Source organism: Lynx canadensis, chromosome B2 (assembly GCF_007474595.2).
Source record: "Lynx canadensis isolate LIC74 chromosome B2, mLynCan4.pri.v2, whole genome shotgun sequence".
NCBI classification, from domain to species: Eukaryota; Metazoa; Chordata; class Mammalia; order Carnivora; family Felidae; genus Lynx; species Lynx canadensis.
Window position 1 is genome coordinate 7,757,986 of NC_044307.1, and position 13,442 is coordinate 7,771,427.

At 44.7% G+C, this 13,442-nt stretch overlaps 1 long non-coding RNA gene across 1 annotated transcript in view; it reads right to left on the minus strand.

Moving 5' to 3' along the window:
• LOC115515049 overlaps positions 1–12,438 on the minus strand; it is a 104,874-nt gene extending 92,436 nt beyond the window's left edge. The window contains exons 1-2 of the long non-coding RNA XR_003969121.1: positions 12,245–12,438; positions 10,268–10,522 (exon numbers count right to left, since the gene is read on the minus strand). This is a non-coding gene — a long non-coding RNA (uncharacterized LOC115515049). The remainder of the gene's footprint in view (positions 1–10,267; positions 10,523–12,244) is intronic.
• Between the last annotated feature and the right edge of the window lie 1,004 nt (positions 12,439–13,442).

The window sequence follows — 13,442 nt, forward strand, 5'->3', positions numbered from 1 at the left end:
GGTGAGAGGGCCAGAGAGAGAGACACAGGGAGACACCTAAGCTCAGGGACGAAGCAAGATAAAGCTAGGGTTTTTGGTTCAGTTGTTGTTGTAAGCCACCCAAAGCTCTTCTTTGCACATCTGACTTGAAGAAGAAATGAGATGAACAGAAAGTCCAAAATCCGTTTTTTCCTTTTGCTACAGAATGGGGATTCTGTGAACATTGTCATGCACCATCGTCGGGATATTCATGAAATAAGGACGCCATCGGGGCGCCTGGGTGGCGCAGTCGGTTAAGCGTCCGACTTCAGCCAGGTCACCATCTCGCGGTCCGGGAGTTCGAGCCCTGCGTCAGGCTCTGGGCGGATGGCTTGGAGCCTGGAGCCTGTTTCCGATTCTGTGTCTCCCTCTCTCTCTGCCCCTCCCCCGTTCATGCTCTGTCTCTCTCTGTCCCAAAAATAAATAAAAACGTTGAAAAAAAAATTTTTTTAATAAATAAATAAATAAATAAATAAATAAATAAGGACGCCATCTCATTAAAATCTGACAAATAAAACTCCTGAATGCTGATCAGTTTCGCCACCATGCTGGCTTCTCAACCACTGCTTTTAAAACAATCCCTCAGGAATTTAAAAGCACCATCAGGGCAGACCATCCTCCCTTTAAGCCTGATTAAACGTCTGGGTCTCGAAATATATTCACAGTATTTGCAGGATAAGAGTAAACCATGTCCACATGAAACCAGAAAAATTATCTGCTCGAGTGGGATATTCTCCTGTCCTTGTTTACATTGCCGGACTCTAAATTAGATTTGCCTTGTTCTATTTACTAGTTTGGTCATTTGGGCTAGATACTTCTCTGAGCCCCAGTTTCTTCACCTGCCAAATGAGAATGTTAGTAACACCTACCACATGGAATTTGAAAGAAAAATCAAATAAATAAATAACTAAAAATTTTAAAAGGGGATATGTAAGATCCTGCTACACAAATGTGCAGGGTTTCTGTAATGGTTACTATTCTTCTGAGAAATAGAACACTAGACTATACATTTTAAGATGTATACCTTACACCCACTAAGATCAATAACTAAGAAACTTAAAGTTCTCTTCTTAGCTTTTTCCACCTCTAGAATCAATTACCCATTATTGGAAGAACTACTGGGATTGTTTGGAGTCTCTTTTAAGTAGTCACTGTATAATTCAAAATATCAGTATTAAGACTATAGTTACAAAATTCTGTTTATTTATTTTTGAGAGAGAGAGAAAGAGAGAGAGAGACAGGGTGTGAGTGGGGGAGGGGCAGAGAGAGAGGGAGACACATAATTCGAAGCACAAACTGTGAGACCATGACCTGAGCTGAAGTTGGACACTCCACTGACTGAGCCACCCAGGCGCCTCTAACAGTTACAAAATTCTAGATGTCATAGTCTATACTGGTACCTACTTTACGATTTGAAGGAAGAAAACAAAAAATAATTTTAAAAGCAGGAGTGTCACAGAAATCCATTTCCAACATAATTTATCTATGACTATGCCTACGTTCTCTGAATTATTTGTGGACGCCTTCTAAGTTAGCAAAATGTTTGCTTTTCAGATTCTCAGGGACTTTCAGGCCTGAAATCACTTGAAATTCCTTCATTCAACTGAAATAAACATGCTGACCCACACGTTCTGGATTTTGCAACAGAGGGTAGTAGCATCAATAGCCTACACATATATGGGGTCACCTATCCCTAATTGCATGTTAAAATTCACAACGAAAAATAGACATAGATTTTAGGGGCGCCTGGGCAGCTCAGTTGGTTGAGCACCCAACTCACGATTTCGACTCAGGTCATGGTCCCAGGGTCACAGCACGGAGCCCTGCGTCAGGCTCTGGGCCAAGCATGGAGCCTGCTTAAGATCCTCTCTCTGGGGAGCCTGGGTGGCTCAGCTGGTTAAGCATCTGGCCCTCCGTTTGGGCTCAGGTCATGATCTTATGGTTCATCAGTCTGAGCCCTGTGTCAGGCTCTGTGCTGACCGTTCAGGGCCCGCTTGGGACTCTCTCTCTCTCTCTCTCTCTCTCTCTCTGCCCCTCCCCCACTTCCACATATGCTCACTCTCTCTCAAAATAAATAATCTTAAAAAAAAAAAGATAAAGACATCTCTCTCTCCCTCTGCCCCTCTCCCCCACTCGCACTCTCTAAAATGTTTCAAAAACCGCTTTTAAAAAAAAGTAGATTTTAAGAGAACTAATAAAAGAATAACGTAGACTATGAAAATATAGTCTTGGGTTGGGTTTTATTTTTTTCCCATCCTGGCTCAGCTGCTGCCAAGTTGTCCCACACTTAACATAGTCTAAATATCTTTCTATATCTTAAGCCAAGGATTTGGTGGCTGTTAACTTGCACTTAACCAAGATTATAAAATACTGTTACTGGAATGCCAAAAAAGTTACATGGTACTTCATAGGAAAGGAATGTCGGGGCTTAGCAACTGCCCACAGAGTCACTCACCAAGGCTGTGCCTGTTTTGCGAGTCGGTGGGACAGGTTAATTTCCAGTAATTCTTACCGAGATAAGCAGAGACTAACCCGAATTCCCATAGGCTTTATTACTGGTGTTTGGGTTTGTGGCTACCTTTTAAATCATAATTGTCACATAAACACAGCACTTGGCTCTGCTTTGTATGTTTATACCAACAGTACGTCTTTAGCCTGGCACACGGACATATGGCTGAGTCTCTTGGTTACTGACACATAAGCCAACCCCATCCAATCTTGTACTAACACTGGGCACCGATGCACGTTATGAGTCTCTTCCTGGGTCCGGGGGGTTACCCGACCAGCCCAAGCCTCTCCGAGGAATCTCATGCCCCCTTTTAGCGACTAGTTTTGTCATGGGCTTCTACAGATGCCCTAGGAAGTCTTCTCGACTTCTTTGGAAGTTTTCCTCGTTCTTTTATTTCTTTTTTTTCTTTTTTAATCTTTATTTATTTTTGAGAGAGACAGAGACAGAGACAGAGTGTGAGTGGGGGAGGGGCAGAGAGAGAGGGAGACACAGATTCTGAAGCAGGCTCCAGGCTCTGAGCTGTCAGCACAGAGCCCGACGCGGGGCTCAAACTCACCAAATGAACTGTGAGATCGTGACCTGAGCTGAAGTCGGACGCTTAACCGACTGAGCCACCCAGGCGCCCCAGGAAGTTTTCCTCATTCTTAAAAAGATATAAAAGACCAGGAGGCAGAGAAACTGGAACTCTGGTCCTTTGTTGGTTAACTCTCAAAGCTGCAAACTGGCATCCCCACTTTGTAAGACAGTTTGGCGCTTCCTGAAAAAGCTTAATATAAATTTGCCACACGCAACAGCAATTCAACTCCTACATGTCTACCCAAGAGGAATGAAAACATATGTCCATGCAAAACCTCGTGTATATAAACGTTCATCGCAGCATTATTTGTGATAGCTAAGAAATGGAAACCACCCACATGTGCATTACCTGGTGAACAGAAACATAAATGTGGTATATCCACGCAATGGAACATTCCTCAGCAATAAAAAGGAACACGCTCCCAGCACATGCAACAATATGGATAAGCCTCAAAAACCTTACAGTGAGCGAAAGACGCCAAACAAAAGGACGGCTGATTGCGGGACTCCATTTAAGTGTGAAATGTCCAGAAAAGACCAGTCTAGAGAGACACAAAGTACATTAGTGGTTGCCTAAGACCAGTGGGCGGGAATAGAAGTTGACAGAAAATGGGCACAGGGGATATTTCAGACATGATAGAAAGTTCTAAAAATGGGGTGTGTGTATGTGTATGTGTGGACCCAAGAATTCAGCCCTTCCTATCTTAGGATCCCAAGTCAGGGGGACATGATGCTTCCCACTACAACGGTTATCTCAGAACCAAAAGAAAAAGTCAGCTAATCAGGAACCCTAGCGCTGCTCAGCTGCATAAATCAGCCAGTCCTGGAATAGCCCTGCTCCAAATTTCTTTTCTGTGAAACCAAAAACTAAAATAAAAACCCTGACTTTTTAAGCCACTTGGGGTTATTTTCTTACTTGAAGCCAAAAGCATCCGGATGGATACAGGCTAGAAATATAGTCACCAAACCCTCTTCGGTGCTACTGGATTCACACTTTCATTTACTTTTGAAGAATGAGTAGAATTTTGAAAATACACATGCTATAGACTGAATGTTTGTATCGCCTCCCCCTCACCAAAAAAAATTCCTATATGGAAACCTAATTCCCAATGTAATGATGTTTGGAGGTGGGGGCCTGTGGGTGGTGCTTAGATCATCGGAGTGGCCCTCCCATGAACGGGTTTCCTATAAAGGAGATCCCAAGGGAGATCCCTTGCCCCTTCCTCCATGTGAGGGCACAGCCAAAAACAAAAAGATAGCCATCTCTGAACCAGGAAGCCAGCCGTCACCAGGCACTGAGTCTGCCGGTGTCTTTATCTGGGGCTTCCCGGAGTCCAGGACTGTCAGAAAAAAGTTTCTGTTGTTTATAAGCCACCCAGTCTGTGGTGCTTGGCGACGGTCGCCAGACCAGACTAAGACAGCACATTTGTGGGGATGTACATATGTTCGGGCATTTCTAACTAGGTTGTGTATAACTATCTTGCATGGCATGAGGCACATTTAGGATGGCGTTTAGGGGTGCCTGGTTGGCTCAGTCCATAGAACTCTAGAGTGTGGCTCTTGATCTCAGGGTTGTGAGTTCCAGCCCCATGTTGGGTGTAGAGACTGCTTAAATAAATACTCTATAATAATAATAATAATAATAATAATAATGGCACTTAATAGTTGTGTTATTAAAACCCGATTTCAATCCAAGCTTGAACTAGCACTTGCTCTCACTCCCCCCTGCCTCCCACCCACTCTCCACATCAGCAAGGAAATAAATAGCTTAAGCACCCCAAATACATTTCAGTTGTCACCCCATGCTTCAGCCTTCAGCATGTTTGCACATCATATCTCCCAAGCCTAGAATATCCTTCCCCTTTGACTAGATGCCAAAATGCTATTCATCTTTTAAAAACCCAACTGGAAAAAGTCCTCTCTGACCCCAGAGGATAATCACTTCCTCTCTGATGCCATCCTGCCATCACCACCTCCATCCCATTGTAGTGGGATTTGTTTATTATTATTACCATCCCCCTATTGTGAGTGGTAAGAGGTTTGCGGTTGAAAGACAGCTATCTCATATATTTGGGTGACTCTGGACGAATCACTTCACTTCTGAGTCTCGACTTTTCCTTCCCTAAGATAAACGTAGATATCACCATCCCATTTCTCTCCGGTTGCTCTGAGGCTTGGCAGAGATCACATACGTGAGAGCATTTTATCAATTATAAAGTACTAACAAATTCTAGTTGGAGTAGATGAGGTTTTAAAGGTCTGTAATGGACCACACAAATAAGGAAAGAGATGTGACCTCTCACCATTCACCTAAACTGCTCTATCCAGCAAGACCGCCAATGAGCATCGACATCCCAAACGCCAAGCCCGAAGGCCTATTCTCAACTGTCATCTTGCTCAGTCTTGCAGCACCACTTGCCGCAGATGATCTTGCCCTCCTGCTGGAGACACTTTCTTCACTGGGTTTCCACCTCAGCGGCAGCCTAGAATCACTATCCTTCGCTTGACCCTTCTCTTCTTCCCCACTCCTCAATCCGGAGGGCTCCGTATCTAGACCTCTTTTCTTCCTATAGTTACTCCCTTGGTGATCTCATCCAGGATTGTGGCTTCAAATGGCATCTCATGTCGTCCAGCTCACAAATTTGCATCTCTTGGTTCCTTCCCAGAAAACCAGACTCATGTATCAAACTGCCTCGATGCTTAACACGTGTCTTAATGTGTCCCACTAAGCTCCTGGTCTCCTGGAACCCAAGCCCGCACTTCATCTCGGTTCATGGGCGTTTGGTCCGTTCGGGCGCTCAGGTCAAAAATCTCAGAATCACATTCGACTCCCCTCCTCCTCTCCTACTTCCTATCCAACCGACCAGAAAATCCCCCAGCCAACATATCTTTAGAATTCAACCTCTTCTCGCCACACCTCCATGCTACCTGTACCAAGTTGACATCACCTCTTTATACCTGAAATAGGTTCCTAAACAGTCTTCCTGCTTCTTCTACCCTTTGTCCACTCCGGGTTTCTACTCACCTGAGTCATTCTATGTCACCATTAGTTGCATCAGGTCAATCACTGTAAAACCCCTCAGTGGTACCCCATGCCCCTCCCTGAAAAAAGCCAAAGTCTTCATGATGGCCTTTAAGAACCATGTGATCTGCCCACCGTATTCCTGTTTCCTCTCTGACCTCATCTCCCACCACCACCCCCTCTGCTCACTCCCCTCCGGCCGTTTATGCCTTCTTTGCTTTCTGTTGATTAAGCAGGCACTAGCCAGGCCTCTGGCGGAATGCTCCCCTACTGACCTCACACAGCTCCTTCCTTCCCTTCCTTCTTATCATCCCTCAAGTGTCACCTTTTCCAGGGGGTCCTCCTTGGCCAACCCCCGGGAAATCGCAACCTCCTCTTTCCCACTCCCTCTCTCCTCTTTTCTGGTTTATTTTTCTCAACAGTAGCTGCCACCTTTAACACCTACTTTATCATTACTAGTAACAGCTCGAAGAGTACACAGTTTTTTTGTTTTTTGTATCCTCAGTGTATAGAACAATGCTTGACATATACAAGGCACTAAATAAGTATTATTTAAAGAATGAATGAGGAAAGAATGAATGGCCAAAGCAGGTTTCACTGGCTCACGATCAATATATTCCTGTATCTTCAAATAAACACCTGTATCTTCAACAATAAAGAACAGAAATACCATCAAAGTTCTTAGAAATGGCTGGCATTTAACAATCAGCAAATGTGAGGCCACAAAGAAGAAACCAAAGTAAACTTGGGAACACCTAGTATACCTACAGAAACTCATAGCAAATAAATAAGTAGAAACGATAACTCAAAATACAACAAAAGGTTCAAGCCATTACCTCCTAGACTTATAAAGTTCAAAGTTAAATACATGCTTTTATATAGAACATGTAAAGGAGGGGCCCCTGGAGGGCTCAGTCAGTCGAGGGTACGGACTCTTGGTTTCAGCTCAAGTCATGATCTCACAGGTTCAAGCCCTGCATTGGGCTTCATGCTCACAGCGCTGGGCCTTCTTGGGATTCTCTTGGTCTTTCTCCCTGCCCTTCCCTCACTCTCTCAAAATAAATAAACTTAAAAAAAAAAGAAAATGTAAAGGAACTTATCCTTGTAAACTCTGTAATTACAATTTATTAGTAGTTGCTATATGAATGCTATCTAATCTGATGCTTAAAATCAATGTTGTCCACAAACAGAAAGTTTTGGATATATCTCAAAAGACACATTTTTCCATTTTAATATCAATTTATCCCATGTTTTCCTTAGTATTATCATTTCTAGGCAACTAGAGTTACAAATGAGAGGAAGCAATACCTTAACGGTCCCATCAGAAACATCCTAAGGGTAAATGAATATAATCTTCCTCAAACTAAATAATCACTCAGAGGAGGCAATGTGTCTTGCTAAATTACAGATCTCGAAAATGAAAATCCACGACTTTAAACGTTATTACACAATGATATGCTATGCTTCTAAGTGTTGTTTATACTAACAGAGTTTTTTTATTTAAGTAAGGACCATTCTATAAAAAGTAATGTGAGAAAATGTGCTAGAGTTCTCGATTTCCCCATCAAGAAACCACTGAACCATCACTTTCTATTACAGCTGAAAAGTGGATGAACAAAAATCTTAAAACTATATCTAGGTCTATTCATCACTGATAGCATTGAAAATAGAGAATTTGAGTAAATTAATTCTAGAAACGTGTGATTATCTCCATTTACAGAAACTTGTGTAAGGAAATGGAGGAGCCACATATTCCAAGTTGAAGCCATAACCTTCAGCAATTTGCTTACACACGTAAGACTTGTAAGTGAGTGTTTGTTGAAGTGGATTCATCCACATTTAACTGATAAAAGAGGTAAACAGAACATATTTTCATTTTTTTTAATGTTTATTTATTTTTGAGAGAGAGAGAGAGAGAGAGAGCACGAGCAGGGGAGGGGCAGAGAGAGAGGGAGACACAGAATCCGCAGCAGGTTCCAGGCTCAGCACAGAGCCTGACGCGGGGCTCGACCTCACAAACCGCGAGATCATGACCTGAGATGAAGTTGGACATTCAACCAACTGAGCCACCCAGGAGCCCCGGTAGAACATATTTTTAGAGAAAAACATTTGAGTATGTAAAATCTTCTTCTATCCCACTTGACTGATTATTTCAGTAAGTAGTTTTGGTTACTGTGGCTTGAAACTTGTAAGGCAGTCAATCAACAGAGAACATTGGAAGTATCAAGGCACCACTAATTCATTGTGAAAGGTAATAATAGTACCTCTTACTATATATTTACAGGTCTTTATCCCTCTTTCAGTTTTTTTCTTACATATACGCTTTTAAAAAACATCTTCCCCACAATAACTCTATGGGATAAGTATTATGGTCCCCACTTACCAGTGAGGAAACTGAGACCCAAGGAAATCAATATCCTGGCCAATGTATCACAGTAAGTAGTTACCTGGGCTGGGATTCAAACTCAGATCTGTTTCGTTCCAAGCCCATGTCTGAGCCCCTTTCAGGGTGGTCATTAGAACAAATTCAAACATACTCAGTTTAGACCTTTGTAATACTTTTGTAAAATACCTTCCGGGAAACAACACTGCACTCCTTATTCCCCCGAAAATATGCCGGCAGGTAACTTTTGTTTAAAAATGTTTGAGGACATCGGACATTTTCATCTAGCAAACTTTGCTGAAAGTATATTTTACTACATATGTAAAGCGTATTTCCTGAGTACTCCCTGAATTAAGCATTCATATGAAATAATTATTAATATATATGAAGTTTTCCATGTCAGTAAGTCTATTGTTCAACAATTTAAAAACAAACCTCACGAGAGATGATGCACCTTAATTACGAGAGCAACCAACAAATCACAAAATCTTAAAGCCAAAAGATTTCTTAAAGTTTCTTTAACCTAACCGTCATTTTTATTGGACAATAAACTAGAGCTTGCCCAAGTTTACATAACTAGAAAGAAGCAAATCACAATATTTTTTACTTACAGCAGGATGAAAAGATGTCCAATTCTCAATTAGCATCTCTGACCAGACCTTAACATTTCCCAATACAGTAATATAGCAATGATATTCTCTATCTGTAGGATTTTAAACCACCTTGAACTTGAATCATTTTTGAGTATCAAATCCGACAACTTTTAAATCATTTCAAATCAACCTATTTTAAAAAATTTTTTTTTTTAACGTTTATTTATTTTTGAGACAGAGAGAGAGCATGAACGGAGGGAGGGGCAGAGAGAGAGGGAGACACAGAATCGGAAACAGGCTCCAGGCTCTGAGCCATCAGCCCAGAGCCTGACGCGGGGCTCGAACTCACGGACCGCAAGATCGTGACCTGGCTGAAGTCGGACGCTTAACCGACTGCGCCACCCAGGCGCCCCATCAACCTATTTTAAACAAAGAAAACTCTTGCTTTCCATGGCAAGCAACTGCTAAACAAGGAAATTAAATACTGTATCAAACTACTTTTTCTATTACCGACAGTATTTATGTGAACTTTTAACTGCTTCCTAACAGAGATTAACAAAAATGAATTGTAAGGACTTAAAAAGAAGGACTATAAGACTCTTAATGAACACTATAAAAACTTGATGTATACTATAAAGATTAAACAACTTTACCAGCCTCTGTTGTTATTACACAGTCAAGTTTCATTCTGATAGAACTTGTACTTAACAGTGACTCCCTGTCATTAATGCATCTATTTCTGGTCACTTTTGGATTTTGTTTACCAAAATGAAATATCAAAGTAAAAGAGAAATATTGCAAACCACAAAAGTTCTGCAAATATATAAGCACCAACTGCCATATTTAAAAACAAAATGGATCATAAATAAAATAGGACACGTGCTTATTGGACCCAGCATTGTTATATAACTTTCCTTAGTGACTTTATAACCCACATCCATTATGTGTGCTAACGTTGGAGACAGACACTGTAAAATTAGTAAAGTTCCATCAGAAGTACCCAAATCATCATTCCAAATGAAAATGAACCTACAAAAACCAGTTCAAAACGAGGAAATCCAAAGTCATAAATCACTTTGATCAGGCAACAGCTAGACAATTCTCTAATGGCAGAAGCACCAGCCCAAAAACAAATGCGTGTAGAGTATTTTAAAAAAGCAACGTACCTGCTTGGAGGCAGAGAATTCCCAGTGATCAAACTGTAGTAATCCACATAGGGAAGGCATCGTCAAAAAGCCTATCATCCTAAAGTTCAAGTAACTCCAAATGAAGAAGTTTGAAAACTTTCCATCCAGGAATAACTTGATGCTGTATTGGTACTTCCATAATGTTCACTGATAGAAAGATCCAGTAAGAACAATGCAGTATGGATGTCAATGCCCTGAATGATGCTTTCTAGATGCTGATGATAATAACTGCACCTATACAATTGAAATTAACTAATGTTAGTTTCCCAGTCATTCTATCTACTCAGTTTCTTTAAAAAAAAAAAAAAAAAAAAAAAAAAAAAAAAAAACCCGTAACCGCAGCCGTAATAGATTTCATATACAAAGTGTTGGCACTTAAATCATTTCTAGCTGCAAGTTTTAAATAATGGATATTCTATACAATACTATGCAAAATCATAACTTTGAGAAGTTACAATAGACTGCGTTTGGGTGTTTCCTCCAGCTATTAGCAGCCTACTCAGTTTGATGTTTCATTTGTCACGTCAAACCGAAAAGAAAAGGCGGGTGAGTTAAGTCCCAGGGTGTGAGGAAAACCTCCAACTCAGGGGTGGGGACAGGAGAGGAAAGTGGAGGAGGTGATAAGTTACCTTGGTATTTGGAAGGATCCCATAACACAGACCTGAAGATAATGACCTAAATTCGCATTGTTGAATTCCAGAAGCCTGCTCCACCCATTCCTAGTATCTGAGCGCATCCTAACAGCTAGCAGACACATCTGCCCACTTGCAACAAACTCCCAACGTTGTCCCTAAATGTCTACTCACCAAGGGACGGGACAGATAAACAACTTTTGTGGGGAAGTGGGATCGCGCTGAAGGCAACCTCAGAGTAATCAGAGGTGTTTACTAGCTGTAGAGTGGTCACCTCCCTCGAGCAGGAACCAACCTAGAAAGGCTGCAAAGTGCAGCTACTTGGGAGAGAAGTCAGGGAGCCTCCCTTTGCTTATAAATAATACAGAGGGAACCGGGCTGTGCGTCCACCCCGCAGAAGCAGCCACAGCCATCCTTGTTTTGGGCGGGCGTGGCAGACAGAAACAAAAGGTTAAAACACAAAAGGCTGGGCGGACTGCTGGGTCTGAGGAGCTTGGGGGGGGGGGGGCTCCTGTTCCCCTTTCTATTCAAACACAATGAAATGGGGGTGGGGGGGGTAAATTGGAGAGATGATAGTGGCTGGATCTCAGGGAGCGCATAGGTTATTCCGGGTGGGTCGTGGAACTGGAAAGGGCAGTCAGGATGGCCGACTCTTAACTAGTGGTCCAGGCCCCATCCCTTCATCCCTGTATCTCTGACAGTGGGAACCTGTGGCTTCCTCCACCCTACCCCAGCCCCGAAGAAAACTTTCTGAACTCTTACCTGTTTGCTCTAGACCCCCTTGGCCACCAACTCAAGAGTCCACTCCCCTGCAACCCACACCTCTTCTGCATTCTATTGTTGCAGCTTTCCTATTGTGCGTTGGAACTGCACAGCGCTCCGCAGACAATTAACTTATAAGCCCCCCCCCCCCACCTCCTTGTCTCTTTCTTTTCCAAGACCCAAGTCAGGGCGGCGTTGGGCGGTGGGGAGGAGGGAGACTGGACGTGTCCCCATGCATTTCAGCAAGTTTACTCCGTTTGTGCGCAACTGGGAGAAAGCGAGGCAATGCCCCCCTTAGATACCCTTGCTCCCATCTCCACCCACCCCCTCAGCTTCTCCTGTTAATGAGAAGTGCCTGTCTGGCTGCTGCCTATTAAAAATCAACAAATAAAACAATTCTGTGCAAGTTCGCTAAAGAACAAAAGAGAAGGGAACAGAGAAAGGAGGTACAACTTACCAGCCAAACTTCGCCACCGGACTACGCCTCCGTCCTCGGAAGGGCGGGGAGCCGGGCGAGTTTAGGGGGGGGGGGGTGGTAAACAAGACAACAATTTCCACTCACCTTCGTCCCCACCTCGTCGCACTGCCAAGGGACATTTCCCTTGCTGCAGTCCGCAAGGCGCTCGGACACTTTTGTGTGTGGCCCGACAGCGGAGAAAGTCGCGGCGGCAAAGTTGCGAGAGGGAGAGATACCCGGGCGTCCGGGGGAGAGGGGAGGAGAGAGTTCATCAGAGTTCCCCCTTTTGTTCCAAGTCCCGGAGCAGACAAAGAGGCGGCGAGCGGCGGCAGGTTTCTCCCTCTCACCCCTTCTTCCTCTCTCCCTCCCCTCCCCTCCCCGCCCCCTCCCTCTCCCCGCATCTCCCGCCCGGCTCGGGAACCTCCAAGGCGGCCGGGGCGGCTGCGTCCCCAGTTCCACGCAACTCTGTCCCGACCCTCTCCTCCCGCGACCTCGCTGGAAACTTTCCCCCCGGGAGACGCCGGGCCCGGGCCCCTCCCGCCCACCACCCTTTTATCCCCCGCCTTCCCGGCGCGCACGAGTCTACGGGGGGGAAAATCTCCAAAATCATTGTTTCCGGGGGACGCACCTCTTTGTTCGCACTTTCCCTGCCAATCAGTGTGAACAATCCACTTGGCATCGAGTTTCTGTCAGTTTCCCGGCGTCCCGGGAGACGAGATGCAAAGGGTAGGGGGTCAACCCCGTGAGATAAAGGCATTTACGCAATCGGAGGTGGGGCGCACCCCAGGCTTCTCCATCCCGGTTCCTCTACTCGGATTCACGGTCCTGCACCCAACACTCCCCGACAATTCCAAGGGGGGCCCCAAGCGTTTGTTGTTTGTTTTTTTTAACCTCGCCTACCCCACCCGCCCACCCCAGCGCTGTCCCTTAGGAGAGCCCTCTAATCCGCAGGACAAAGCCAGCTCGGGGTGCCCCCGGAGCCTCCACCCTTCGGGGTTACCTGTTGCTGCAGGCGCTGCACAACTCGGTCCAGGGACCCGGAGGGCGGGTTCCCACCTGGAGCATCGCGCCCACTTCCCAGACCCCGAACTTCCCCAACCTGAAAGCGCGACGGCGGGACTCTCGGGACGGCCGTGCTCCCCTAGACCCTGGAGCCCCGCGCTCCCCACCGGCTCCCTTCCCTCCTGCACAAGCTTCCTCGTCCCGAAGGTCAGGCTCGGGGGCCCTCGCCGCCTCCCCGTCCTCTAGACCCCCTGGCGCGGCTTGTGCCGTCCGAGCATCCCCTCTCTGCGTCCCCTCACCC